The sequence below is a fragment of the Nothoprocta perdicaria genome, unplaced genomic scaffold (genome assembly GCF_003342845.1).
Source record: "Nothoprocta perdicaria isolate Ctin4 unplaced genomic scaffold, notPer1 scaffold_267, whole genome shotgun sequence".
In the NCBI taxonomy this organism is placed as follows: domain Eukaryota; kingdom Metazoa; phylum Chordata; class Aves; order Tinamiformes; family Tinamidae; genus Nothoprocta; species Nothoprocta perdicaria.
Genome location: NW_020455496.1, coordinates 409,141 through 422,614, shown reverse-complemented (window position 1 = coordinate 422,614; position 13,474 = coordinate 409,141). Strand labels below are relative to the sequence as shown.

At 36.5% G+C, this 13,474-nt stretch overlaps 1 protein-coding gene across 2 annotated transcripts in view; it reads left to right on the top strand.

Annotated features, from left to right (window-relative positions):
- Positions 1–7,188: 7,188 nt before the first annotated feature.
- The window catches only part of VEGFC (vascular endothelial growth factor C), an 83,800-nt gene continuing 77,514 nt past the window's right edge, over positions 7,189–13,474 (top strand). For both annotated transcript variants that reach the window (XM_026040803.1, XM_026040802.1), the window contains exon 1: positions 7,189–7,267. The gene's annotated coding sequence lies outside the window, so the exon portion shown is untranslated. The remainder of the gene's footprint in view (positions 7,268–13,474) is intronic.

The window sequence follows — 13,474 nt, the reverse complement described above, 5'->3', positions numbered from 1 at the left end:
TACAAGCAAGGCATACCAGCTGCAGTTATTCCCTTCATCCTCATTGACATTAGCAATTTAAGATTTAGCCAAGCACAAAGCACCCATGACCTCCTGAGCCATGTAAGTCCCTAAAGAAAGCAGATCCAAACTCCGCAGTCAGTCAGTCAGGCTGCAAGGAGGAAACGTCACTGTACCACAGAAGAGCTAAAATGTTTAGAGCCATGAACAGAAGCAGCAAAGTCAGACATTTGTGCTCTCCCTCTCCTGTCACAGCACTGCCCTTTCTGAGGATTTTCTGGTCCTGTAACGCCAGCTGGAAACAAGCTGAAGAGAACTGAACATCAGTTTGCCAGCTCTGCCGTTGTTTTTTATAGCGTTATAAATCATCCAGCAGCAAATGTTAAATCACATTTTTACCTGCTTTCTGCCTGTTCAGGTAGAAAACATAATCCGTGGTTTACACAAAAGTACACCTATCTGTGTAACCACATTACTCTGAGTAATTCCTGAAGAAAATCCTAAATGGCTACTCTCATGTCTCATAAATGACTCCTCTCATCTCAGAACCTTCAAGAAGGAAACAGTGTCACTACAATTCAGGTTACACAGGTGACCCTTGTTAAAGAACTGTCTGTTCATTACAGGAAAATGTCCATGCTTGCTTAAGGAGTCTTTGACTCATTTCTTTTCCCTCAAAGTTAGTGTAGAGTCACTTTAAATATACATAAATTAGTATTTCTTTACCTAAACTCCTTTATAATGGACTTTTTATTGTTAATCAAGATCCCTTCTGTGATGCAGTTTACACCATGGCTCTCCAAATGAAGAGCCAACACAGTCTGAAGATGGGAGTGAACAGAGCAAGGCAGGAATGGGATGCTACAGGCAAAATCGCTGTGGGAATATCTTAAGTTAAATCACTGGCTCGCAGATCTAAAACCTAGCACCTAAACACATGAATGTGGGATACATTACAAATAGTCTCATTATTTTCACAAATTGGAAGAATGCCAATGGGAGATACTGAGAAAAAGTATCCCAAAATGTTTTTTGGCATTTTACCTTTGGCAGGTAAAGTACTGTCTAGGAAGAGAATATTCCCACATGCTCCTGTGTCCTGGAGGAATTCTTTTTTCCCTAAGTTATCAATTTTTTTTGGCAAAAAAGCCAAAAGAATATCATCAACTGCCATTTTTTTTTTAAGGTGGAACTATTCAGCTACTTTATATTATAAATTCAAAAATGTTTTGGGATAAACTGAATTATTGTATTATTATTCACATGAAAAGAAAGCAAAATTCCACCTTAACTCACAAATTACATTTTGTAAGCAAAGGCTGACTCTTTGTATTCTTCAACAATACAGAATCATATGAATAAAACTGTTTCTGTGATGCATGAGGCTCCACAGGGCTTCTAGTCAGCATCCATCTTCACAATGAAGATTTCCTCCCGAGAAGAGAATAAAATGGGAACTTGTCCTGATAGATCCTGACAGTCCTCAGCACTTTTTTCACTTTTTCGTTATGAAAATAAAGGAGGAAGGATAATGAGTGAATCTGGTTTATGTCTGAGCAACGATCTTGACAATAATAAAAATATATTTAGCCACTGAATGTGTAATTTTAAATAATTCTGTAAAAAATATAGTTAGTTTATAGTGTGCGTAATTTTATTAAGCTTGTGAATACATTAGGAAAGTTAGGAAGGTGCTCAAAGTAATTCAGGTAAGCACATGGGATTCATTGATAATTTGTCACGTGTATTTTAATGAGCAAATACTCTTAATAAAAATGTAGTGTTAATGAGTAATGAAAAAAAACTTTCTCATTGACATTAACAAATGTACTTTTCACTGAACCAGAGCCAATAACACTACAGTTAGAAGAGAAGCTTTTTAATCTCCTTATAAATTCATGTATTTTGCACAACAGTATTTTGCATTACAAGAAAATAAGAATTTTCTCCTCTTTGTCCTTTATTTTACAGTTCTGTTCCATGAGAAAATGCATTTCAGGGAAACTGGGTAGGAATGTGAATATTATGGCCCTTCTATCATCTCTTCCGCAGAAATGACAGACACGTTCTATTTTGGTCATTTTCAATAACAATTGTTTCATGCTCATAGTCATTCTCTTGATTACCTGCTGTTTGGTTTTATTGTTTTAAATAGATGTCAGCAAGTCAATCTATATCAGCCTGGCAACAGATCAGTCAGGGCTCATCTTACTCCCTTATTCCATTGGCAAAATTACACATACTCTCTCACATATTGAAAATGAGAAAAGCTGCTCACTTTGCCTGGTGCATTGGAACAGTACTAATTTCCCTTTGCAAATGACTTTTGCTGAATGAAAAGCAATCTGCTTTTGGGCATTGCTTCAAAAATGCTAGTAGATGACCTCTTAGTCATCTGGCTGGGTTAATCTCGAGCTAAGCTTTGTCACCTGCAGGCAGAGCTCATCTCCAAGGAGGGTCATCACAGAGCACAATTGCTCAAATTGGAGTATGCAAAGTAATGCAATGCTACAAGTATATTATTTTAACAATATGGTTTTGATAAGAGATATTCACTAAATAGAAGTTTTAAGGAACTCTTCCACTATTATCCCTCTGCCTATCTCACCCTTCCTTCCCGTCCCCCACTGCTCCAAAATATCAGGTGCCTCAGATCCCATGTGATGTAGGCACAAGTGAGGTGTGTTATTCTAATGCCTTTGCATCTGTCACTGAACTCTTATCTTCTGTTCATGCCTGCCTGAATGGGGGGGGGGGGGGGGGTTGGAGGTATTCTTTTTCCAGGTATGAACTCCTTGTAACCCCTGTGTTACATAATACTGATTGGTAAGACTATGGAATGGTAGACAATGGACTTCTTTTCTAAGTGAGTTGTAATCAACATGTGCTACCTGAGAAAACCAAAATAAGAAAGAAATGTCTGAATGGAAAAATGAAATACTTAAAAGACTTTTAAAAGTTAAAATATTTGAGGATACAGAGGATATTTAGAAAATACCTTTCTTTAATGACCTTGGAGTAAACTGAATCACTTTAAGCATTTATCCAACTTTGTTGAAAGAAAAGATAAAAGAGAGCAAACAGGGAATCAGCAGACCTTAAAAGCTCACCTGCCTTATGCCCAGTCCATAAACAGGGTCAAATGAATTTAGGTAATTGCTGACAAGTGTTTGTCAGTTTGTTCAGTACCTTCAATGATATGTACATCATACCTCTCTAGACTCCAAAATATTTTGGTAATATATTTCCATACCCTCCCTTTGGACTCTTCTGATGATAAATGCAAATCTCTTAACTTCTTAGCTATTCACACAAGGAGAACAAAGTATTCCCTTCCTTTTTTAAATATCTGAAGAGTGTTTTCATGTCTGCCATTTTTCTTCTCCAGGCTAAACACTTGTAGTTTTTGCAAACTGTTATTGCAAGTCATGTTTCCAAGAATCTATTAGACTCCTAAGGCAGGAAGAACTTTACATAGAAAACATTACCCAACATAAAAACAAAATATGGGGGTTGAAAACATATTTTGAAAAACAGCAATTACAAAAAGATAATTAAGATAGCAAAGAATTTATGGCTTTCCTAGAAGAAGTTATTGATAAATATCTTCATATAATAATAGTTCTGTTAGTTTTCAGCAGGGGACAATAAAAGTGGAAGAATTATTAGATTAAAACTGTGTTCTCTCCATGACTTCATTAGAAGTTGTACTTCCTGCTGAGACAGAAGACAGGGAAAAATTCTAGTGAAGTCCTGAGAGCTGAAGCATAGGCCACATATGGCCTATGGCAGAAGCTGCATGATTTTATTGCCCTTTGATTGGAAAGGATGTAAAGAACAGGTACACTTGTTGGTCACTTTAGAGAGCATTAAAAATGTGTTTGTCTTGTATGGGCATTTATGAATACAGAGAAAGAGAAGATTATTGGAGAATTTTATTGTCTTTTTTTTTTTTAAACACTTGGTATGTCAGTAACAGACAGATTCTGTTAGAAAAATAGTGCAGAACTTTATGTTTATTCACCACCCTTCTGGAAGCACCCTTTGCTCTGTCTTTTGGGCAACATTTAGCACATAACAGCAAGAGAGGTAACATGGCATTCCTAACAAAGTAATATATAAGAAGATAATGCATCAGGCACAATATTGAGTTCTTTTTACTTTAAAAAGGGACATAGGATAGGACATATCTTGATAAAAATATGAGAAAACATATCTTCATTATAGCCCCCTGACTCTCTTCAACAGATAAAACCAAAGAAGAAATATCTGTACTTATTAGAAATCTTAGTGCAGTTATGCTGTACAGATAAGGAAACAGATACGTAAAGGTATCAGTGTTTATATCTGGGACATGTAAAGGGTTAAGAGAAAAATACCAGCATAATGATCTTCATTAAAAACAGGCACATAAGGGTACAAGGTCACTGTCCTAAAAAAGATGCTTCAAAATATTTAGAAGTTACTAATGGATTTAGGTCAGCTGCTTTGTGTCTTCAGTCATCAATAAGTTCCCAGGTTTTTTTATTTCTTGCACAAAATCTTGTGTTCAGGGACTTAATGTTTTTAAGGCTGTGTGAAAGATTGTCTGCGTGAAACCAAGGCTGAAGGTCTTGATGTGGGATAAGGAAGGGTATGCACTCTGTGATTTTTTTTCTTTAGAGTAGAAAATCATTAGCAGAGAAAAAAAGTGTTTAAAAAGAAAGTTTTCCAAGATAAAATAACAGGTGAGAAAATGAAAGTAAGAGAAGCAATTGTATTCAATAAGAGTCTGCCAATGCATCACGTAAAAATATATAGCTGGTTTGCAGAAGACCTCAGTAAAATGAGACATGTCTGGCATTGAGCAAGTCTTTACTTGTACAGGGTCTTAAGTCTCACTGAAATCAAAACCAGTGTTTACTTTGCAGGATGGGAAGCAGTGCAAAAATTGCTGAGCTACCCGAAAAGGAGAAACTAATTAAGGTGGCCGAGAGACATAACAACAAGGGCAACCACAGTGCCTGCTCCTTTCAGGACTCCGTGTGGCATCTCTGACTTGCGCCATGTACGTCTGCCCAGAGTTCCTCCCTCTTCTCCTCACATGAAGCTGCAGACTTCTGAACCCGTAAAGAGTGCATGATATCCTCCTGCATGTGTCGTGGGTACAAGGACACTTAGAACATCCATGTACCAGCAGACAGAAGCATCTTACAGGAAAAGCATTAAAAATAATACTAATGATCACAGGCAAATTGAATTTTCTCCATTCTCTTCTATTTGACTACTCAGCAGTCCTTTCTGAAACCTGTACAAGCTTATGGGATTAATTTAGTTAGGCATTTTGCTACCAGAAACTTGTTTTGAAAATACATTGGCAGAGACGATTGTGAGGATTGTCTTTTGGGTTTTGTTGCTGTTTCCAAGTGGCAGTACTTTTTTGAACTTGTATAACATCAAAAGAAAGCAGACAAATATGGCTAAGGCTAGATATAAAGCTTATAAATATATCAAAAAGCAAAATGATTCTGATTTGTAACCACTTTTAGGGGAAGAGTAATACTTCGATATAAAAGGCTTTTAAATGGGCAAGTATATAAAAGTAGCTGAAAATTAGTCAGATACAGATGTGCTTTTTCATTTGATTGTATCACAATGATAATGGTCAACAAGAAAATGGAAATGTGGGTTCTTTACCTCATGGAGCCTTCCAATTAGATCTAGGTACCTTTTAAAGGATGTAGTTCCTGCAAATAAGAACTATTGAGTTTATTGCAACACTTAACACAGTTCTGTAACCCTCTCTTACTCTGGAGATGTAATTAAGAGCTTTCTTCAGGCTTTAAAATCTCTTAACTACCTAAGAAAAGCTTGTGTTCTTTTCTAGTAAGATAGATATCTCTCTGAATATGGTTGCTAATGACCCTGTGGCATGAGAAGCGGAAAAGTTGGAATCACAGTGCATGCATATGATTACGTTGATGGTAGAGTGTAATACAATAAAGAGAGAGTTCTTTCTGTTCAGCTCAGAGAAGTGACAGTCTCAAGTGTGAAAACATATTGGACAATCATGTCTAGGAATGGCCCGGTTTCAGTACAGCACAGTTCTTAAGTATGAATGCAATTCTAAGCTTGGTAAAGAAAATAAACCTAGGCATCTGCTTAAAGATGTGCATATACTTATAAATCTTTTGGAGCAAAACTCAATTCCGTTATGCTCTGTGGTTGCTGCAAGACATAGTTGCCATCGTTATGGAATGAAATGTATTTAAGAGAAATCTAACATACAGAATGAAAAGCACTTTTATCACATTATGTACGTAGTGACTTCTTTAGAGCTAATTGCAATGGCTTAAATATGCTCTTAAAATCGGCAGTTGAGAAATAATTCACCTCAGACAAGAGAAAAACATATTTTATCAGCTTACGGTCAATAACTGTAGCTGTAAGTAACATTAAGCATTTTTGGTTTCCGTCTTGCAAAGCCACTTCTGCAATTTGGAAATTGAGAGACACAGCAAAACCATAACCTTAAAAACCCCTGCAAGGCATTTAACCTCAGTGGAGACTTGATTTTGGGCAGCCTCAATAAACAAGGGAGCCTGTCTCTTGGGGTCCTGCACCAGCCTGTGGTGGTGTGCCAGTTAAAAACAGACATCCTCAGGCATAGATGAATATTGCGCACAGCCCCTTCTGCTCAGCTTTCGGAGAGGGGCCACACTAAACCTGTAACATCCTTCAGGTGGCTGAAACAGGTGACTGACCAGGCAGCATGTCTATTATGAAGAAACATCAGGAAGATTTTATAAAGCAATCAAAGCAGAAATTAGAAGGTAGCAGTATGACATTTTATCTCCTTTACCCTTTGTCTCTTACTGCATTGCACAGAGAAAAAACACTGTTAGGAAAATTCCCAGTATCACTAGTGTAAAAAGACTTTGCCTTCCTCTAGGACTAGAGGAACATACTAACTTTAGCAGTCACCATTAGTCAGCTTATTATTTTGACTCCAAATCGTTAGCTTTTTTCTAATTTTCATAGTGCTCCAAGAACCAGGTGTTGCTAATCTGATCTCTTCCAATCAAAGTTTTTCTTGAGCAGCAGGGAGAGGATTCAGGTGTTGACACTTGCCCTTAATTGCTGCTGATGAAGTCCTGCTGCCGGGCTGTGGTGTGACCAGCATGCTTCTTGAGGCACCATCTTTTCTGGGTAACAGTCACATCTCTTAATGTCTACTGCAGTTCTTACAGCAGCTTTTGAAACACATTTGCAGTCTACAAGGGCTTGGGTAGGTACAGCATGTCTTCTTTTGGTTTCTAGCAGAATATTTAATCTGTAAGGGATTAATAATGTTCCTCTGGGGTTAGATTGTAGGGTTAGTTATTTGTGTGCAACTTTGTGGTCTTTATCTGTAACTTGCTATGTGCATAGGTGCTTTTATGCTTTATAAAACAAAAATAGTATATTGTGGTCTCATGAGAGTATGCCTTAATGTTTATTTCTTTTTAATGTAACTGTAAAATTCTTTATGCTTGTCTAATGTAGAAGCTATAGGGAATACATAAGCATGAGGTAAAGATGTGATGGTAGATCTTAATAGCTACTTTACTTTAAATGTGTTTTGGTCCAAGTACTCCTGTTTTGTTAAAATCAGTTACAGAGGAAGCTTCTGTAATCATTTCTTATTTTAGTGGACTTTTTGGATATGAAAGTTAATATGAATATGTTGTCAAAAATAACATATCTCTGAAGTAATTTTTTTAAAGTACTGCCAAAAATATGGATTGAACTGTTTTTTTAAAAGAAAAGCTTTTAATAATAAAGTTTTTTTAAAAAAAAAAAAGGAAAACTTGATACAGGTGCAAAACTATTAATTGTATTTTGTTCTAGAGTATTCTTACTAAATTAGTAGAGGTACTTAATGCAGGAGGTAGTATTATTTGGTGTGCTAGACTAATGTTGATGTTTCTTCTGATGACCAAATTTCTAGGGAGTGGGCAAGGAGCTTAGCCTAATTCTTTCAAAATTTTTCTGCAAATAGCTGAGCACACACCTCCTCGTAGATGCGTATAGTATATTTAATATTTGTTTTCATTATACTCGTTGGAAAAGTTATTATTTTAGCAAAAGTAAGTCTTGTGATGTGCAGTAGTTAGATGAGAAAGCAATTTTTTTCTAAGCATTAAATTTCTTTAAGTGGTCCTTATGCTGGGGAGTAGGAGAACTCTATAGAATAGAAGAAATGGAGCAGCTTTATAAGATGGTGACCAAGAAATATACTTAGGTGAAAAAGAAATGGAGTGAAGTATTTCTGTAACGTGCAGCTAGATCAGTGTTTATTAACATGTTTCATCATGGGTCTGTTAACATTAAGATAAATAAGGCCATTTTACAGTTTAGCTTACACTTTTTGCTCCTAAATCACTGAAATCTATCCAACTTACTAGCTTGCTCTTTAGTTAGGCAGCTGTTACTAAAAGCAGTTTATTTCAGTGAATGAGTCTTCCCATTTTCTCTCATCCAGACTGTAGAATGTCCTTGAATGATGTCTGTGGTAACAAAAATATTACTTTGCAAAGTGGGAAAATAGTTTGAAATACATGTATTGTAGAGACTTTCAAAGCTTTATCCATTGTTTTAGCGGCTTTCTATGGTGAATATTTCTCTTATTAGGAGTTACATAAAATGTGATCCAGAGCTGCTTATGAAAATGGAAAAAGGCATATTAATCCTTAGGGTTTTGATAGTGGAGTCAACGTACAGGCAGTCATAGCATTTGATACAGTTGCCTTTAAACAACTTTGAATAGGTGTATCAAATGTTTTCTAATACAATTTGAGTGCCTCAGTTAGTTTAGAAAATACAAGTGACAGAATTTGGATGGCAAATGAAAGAAATTATACCCTAGCTGACAGCCAATAGCTGGAGGAAAACTAAAGGAGTAAGAAGAGGGGAAGAAAATAATGAAATTAGATCTTCCTGTGAAAAAAAATCCCCCCCCATTCTTCTGTTCAGAGTGGAAGTATGTTAGAAAGGTAGTTTAATATTAGTATTAGAAAGGTAGTATTAGAAAGGTGTTTCTCTTATTGTTCTTCCTAGTTTTGGTCACCCTTTTTTATGTTTTTAAATTGTTTTTATTCATATTAAATCGTGTAGGAAATTAATCTATAGCAACCACTATTGTGCCCTGTTTGGTGGAGTTTACACAAATTAATATAAATCGTACTGTGGAATGACAATTTTAAATGTGTAAAATGTGGCAATTTATAATTTGTACTTTTTTTTCCTTTTTATGATGAGCAATTATACTGTGGGCATATGAAAAGGAAACATCCATAGTAGTAGTAATTTGTAGGTGGGATTTGTTTGTTTATTTTTTGCTTGTTTTTCTAATTTTGTTATATCTATTCATCCTTCTGTTCTAGTGTAATGTTAGTGACCTTAATCTAATGTGCATACAGTGAAAAGAAACACTTGGAGACCAAATATCGCTTCAACACTAAGAAATCTAATAGCGTGAGAACTCGCTTTGCTTTGAATGTCCCAAAGTTAAACTAGTGTTTTAAAAAGCTAAGACCTTTAAAGCTCATAATATTGCTCAATCCTAGTGTCTTAGCAAACTCATGTTGTAGTGATATCAGGTTTTCTAATCAGTATCTTATGTTGCTTTGAAAGTACTCATTTTTGAATTCAAAAATCTGATACAGTCAAAAAGATGGTAAGCTACGTATGCAGTTCAGTTGTTAAAGGCAGCAGCTGTAAGATGAAAAGGGTTGTGGGGAAACAGGGGGAGGGTTTTTAACCTCAGGGAACTTTAAGGCTAAATGCTACGGTATTTTCCAATGGCATTATAAATGCCATAGAGGGTTTGAACAAATCCTTCTTTTAATTAGAAATACATAATGAATACAATGGCACAAGTTTATCGGCTATGTGGATTACCTTTAAGAAAGGATAAGCAACAAGAAAGTCAACATATTAATAGCTGAGCTTTAGTTCCTGTTATCTAAGAGCACCTGGGGGAGCTGGGGGCGGGGAAAAAGGTACAGAATCTGTATTATGATTGCATTTATATATTAAAAAAGCTAACTGTTTTCTTTCTTAGATGTGTATAAATGAGATGTGCCATTTCATTCCTAGAATTCTGTTATCTTGGTCTACTGGGCAATATTAGGGAAGCGTGTGTGTGTGGGGGTTTTTTTTTTTTTTTTTTTTTTGGTTTTTTTTTTTCCCATTTTTTTTTTTTTTTTTTTTTTTTTTTTTTTTTTTTTTTTTTTTTTTTTTTTTTTTGTGGGTTTTTTATTTCCCACTTTAACAAATGAATGTCCTGTAAGGTAATACTGTGCACGGACAGTTACTGTTACTTAAATCTTGGAGGCGGAGTGGGGGGTTTAATCTTGGCGTCCCTTCTTCCAAATGAGTTCCTCATTCACTGCACTTATAATCCTGGTCCCTGTCTTCTCCATCTGGAATAAGTCACCACTGTTGTCAGCATGATCGTGGCCAGGGCAGGCAGCTCTTGCACATGTTGCTGAGCTTGTTAATGGTATGACTTGAGCATGCTTAAACCTTGTCTCTTTGTTGGTTTGCTAGCAGATTAGAAGCATGCCAGGTGTTAAAATAAGTTGCCACTTACTGATATTTCAGAAGTAATGTATTTGCTCTGTGGTAATATATTAGTCAGAAGGAAAGGAGTATTTTTACTCCATCTTTTTCCTTCTTAATCCAGCAAAGTGCAGTTGTCTTGGAGCTTCTTTCTGGTCCTCATTCTTAAATACTGGATATTGACATAACTATTAATGGTGATATTGACATATCTATTAATTATAGGTTGTATAGGAGTTGATGCAGTTTAAAGGAGCTGTCAGAACCAATGGTTTTAGAGAGAACCATCTCATTTCTCACTTTATCATTCATTGAATTATGGCAGAGGTAAATTTGTGTGTTAGATTAACTGGGGCAGGGAGGGGGGAACAAAATACTTAGAATCACTATTCCTTTCGTATGGTGAGATCATAAGATTTTGGGGTGCTCCTTCATTTTCCTAGTTCTGTTTACTTAGTAGCCTAAAACTTGAAATTCTTTCAGTAGGAAAATGAATTGGGCACACTGCAAGGCAAGCTGGTATTCTAATTGGGTATATTTTTCTCCTCCTTTAGCAGTGGATTTTTCATTATTTATTTATGACTGTATAGGGTGAATAGAAAATTATGTAAAGGAAAAATCACCCAGTACAGAATTAGAGATGGAGCAATGAAATGCTCTCCTTTCTATCTACTTTTGCCAAATTTGCAATAAAAAAAAATAAACATTAATGGTACCCTAACCATCTAAGTTTCTAAAGTAGAAGAAAGTCCCTCTACTTGTAGTTCCAAAACCAAATCGTGGCATTGCTCAGGCGCTATTTAAAAGGCTTAGGTAGGCTCCCTGGGGAGCTCATTTCCATCCAAATCAAATGCAGCACAAGTGTAACCCACCCTATTTGTAGTGCCTGGTGGGACGCTCGGGGTGGCTGCTGTGTATGAGGTATCACAGTGTAAGTAATTTGCCTGCGTAAGAGATCTATAGCTCGCGGGTCAAAGGTCTTGATCGCCTGTGACCCAGAAACAAGACAAGTTTGGCCTTTTTGTGTACGTGGAGTTTGGCCACTTCAGAACCTCTTGAATGTGCCTGTGCTCTGCAGCTTGTGCAAATCTCCATCCAGCTGTAACTGCTTCTTCAATTCTTTTAAAATAGCACCTGTTTGGCTTCCCAGAATGTGGATAGTATATATATGTTCACGTTCATAATCAAACTCTTGGGGGTGAATGATATATTTGGCTAATGATTTGTTGATTTAGGTGAGCAGTAGTCTGAGCTGTGAGTTCATAGACAGCGGCTGTGTTCAGTTTTAATGGCCTGGGAGACTCTGGATATGATGATTAGTTTTCTTGCTTTCCCTTATTGCATAAACGCTTGCCTACCATAATGCAGTATAAGTAATTTATGCAGGTTACCTGAGAGCAAAACCTGGTTCAGTTAAGTTTGCCTATCTCTTAGATTCAGGACAGGGTTTTGTCAGATGATCTGGTATTTATCAATGTGGCGGCTGGACCAGGCAACGAGGGAAATAATCCAAAAATATGCCAAAAATTTGAACACAAACAAGAATTTTGGTGGGTTCTCCTGCCTGGTCATGAGTATATTCTAAGCATCCTTTTATCCTTCTTCCTATGGCGTGCTAACCACCGTGTGAAAGTTTCTTGGATCTTTTGGCAAAGAGGTTTTTATGGTTAATTGCATCTCTCACTTTGGTTTCATGTATTGGGGGTGTGTGTGTGTGTTCTTTTTTTTTTTTTGACTTTTGTTTGTTTTCTGCAATATCTTTGTTCTAACGACAGTCCTCTTAAGTATATATCCCACTTACCATTCAGCAAAATAGATTTGAGGGTGGTTGAGCTATCCTACACAGTTATCCATTTTGTGCAAAATTCTGATACTGAAAAGATGTGCACGTGCTTAAAAATGATTCCAAACAGGGCAGTTGAATATATGTATGCATCATGGTTTAGGATAAGAAGAGATCTCCTATTCTGTTGGAGCTTTTATGATCCCCCACAAGCAAAGACAGGATGGTAACAGGCTAACCTAGAATGAAAGAATAACTGGGCAAGGATGACAAGAATAAACAGAAGTGGCTGATTCTGTATGCAGTGTGTAAACTATTCTCTGTACGATGTAACGTGCTTTAGTGATAGATACTGGCAGAGTGTTCTGTGAAAAATGCAAGATGAAACTCTGTTACTTAAGACTAACAAGTTAATCATAATTCTGAAACAGGCACGCCACATCTACAGTGCTGTGCTTACTGATTGCCACAACTTTAATTTTTATAGCTGACAATATTTATCTCTTTTATACATGGCTCCTAGTCTTTCATAGATTAGATCTGATTATTAATTTCTTCTGAAGGGATGGGCATTTAAAGGTCAGACTGACTTATGTAACAGCCCACTGAACTCTTTCTTTTTAAAACTTATGTGAGCTGTTTTTTCACTCTGAAAGATATTCAAGATTCTAAAACAATTTGTCATTTTAAAATAGGGATATTTGTCCTTTTAAGACGAGGGTTCCCTGTCCCACATAACAAATACATGTGTCTCTTGGGAGTAATACTGCTAGCCTAACTACTAACTTTGGCTCATGGCACTAAGATCATTCAACATTACTCCTTTTGATGTACTGTGTATGTGATACATGAGTGAGTGAGTGGGTGTTGCTTGGAAATGTCCTCTGCTCATCCATAATATAAACAGGTCTTGCTTACTGGACCCCAGGTAACCACCAGTTTTCAGCTCAGTGTTTAATCTGCAGTCTCCTGGAAAGACTGCATGTTGGACCTGGGTCTGTTTGTATTAGAAAGTTACCTAGAGTTCATAGAAATACCAGTGATTTACAATAGATTGTACAGGTTTTTGGGAGATAGATATATATCCGAAACTGAACATTCTGATAA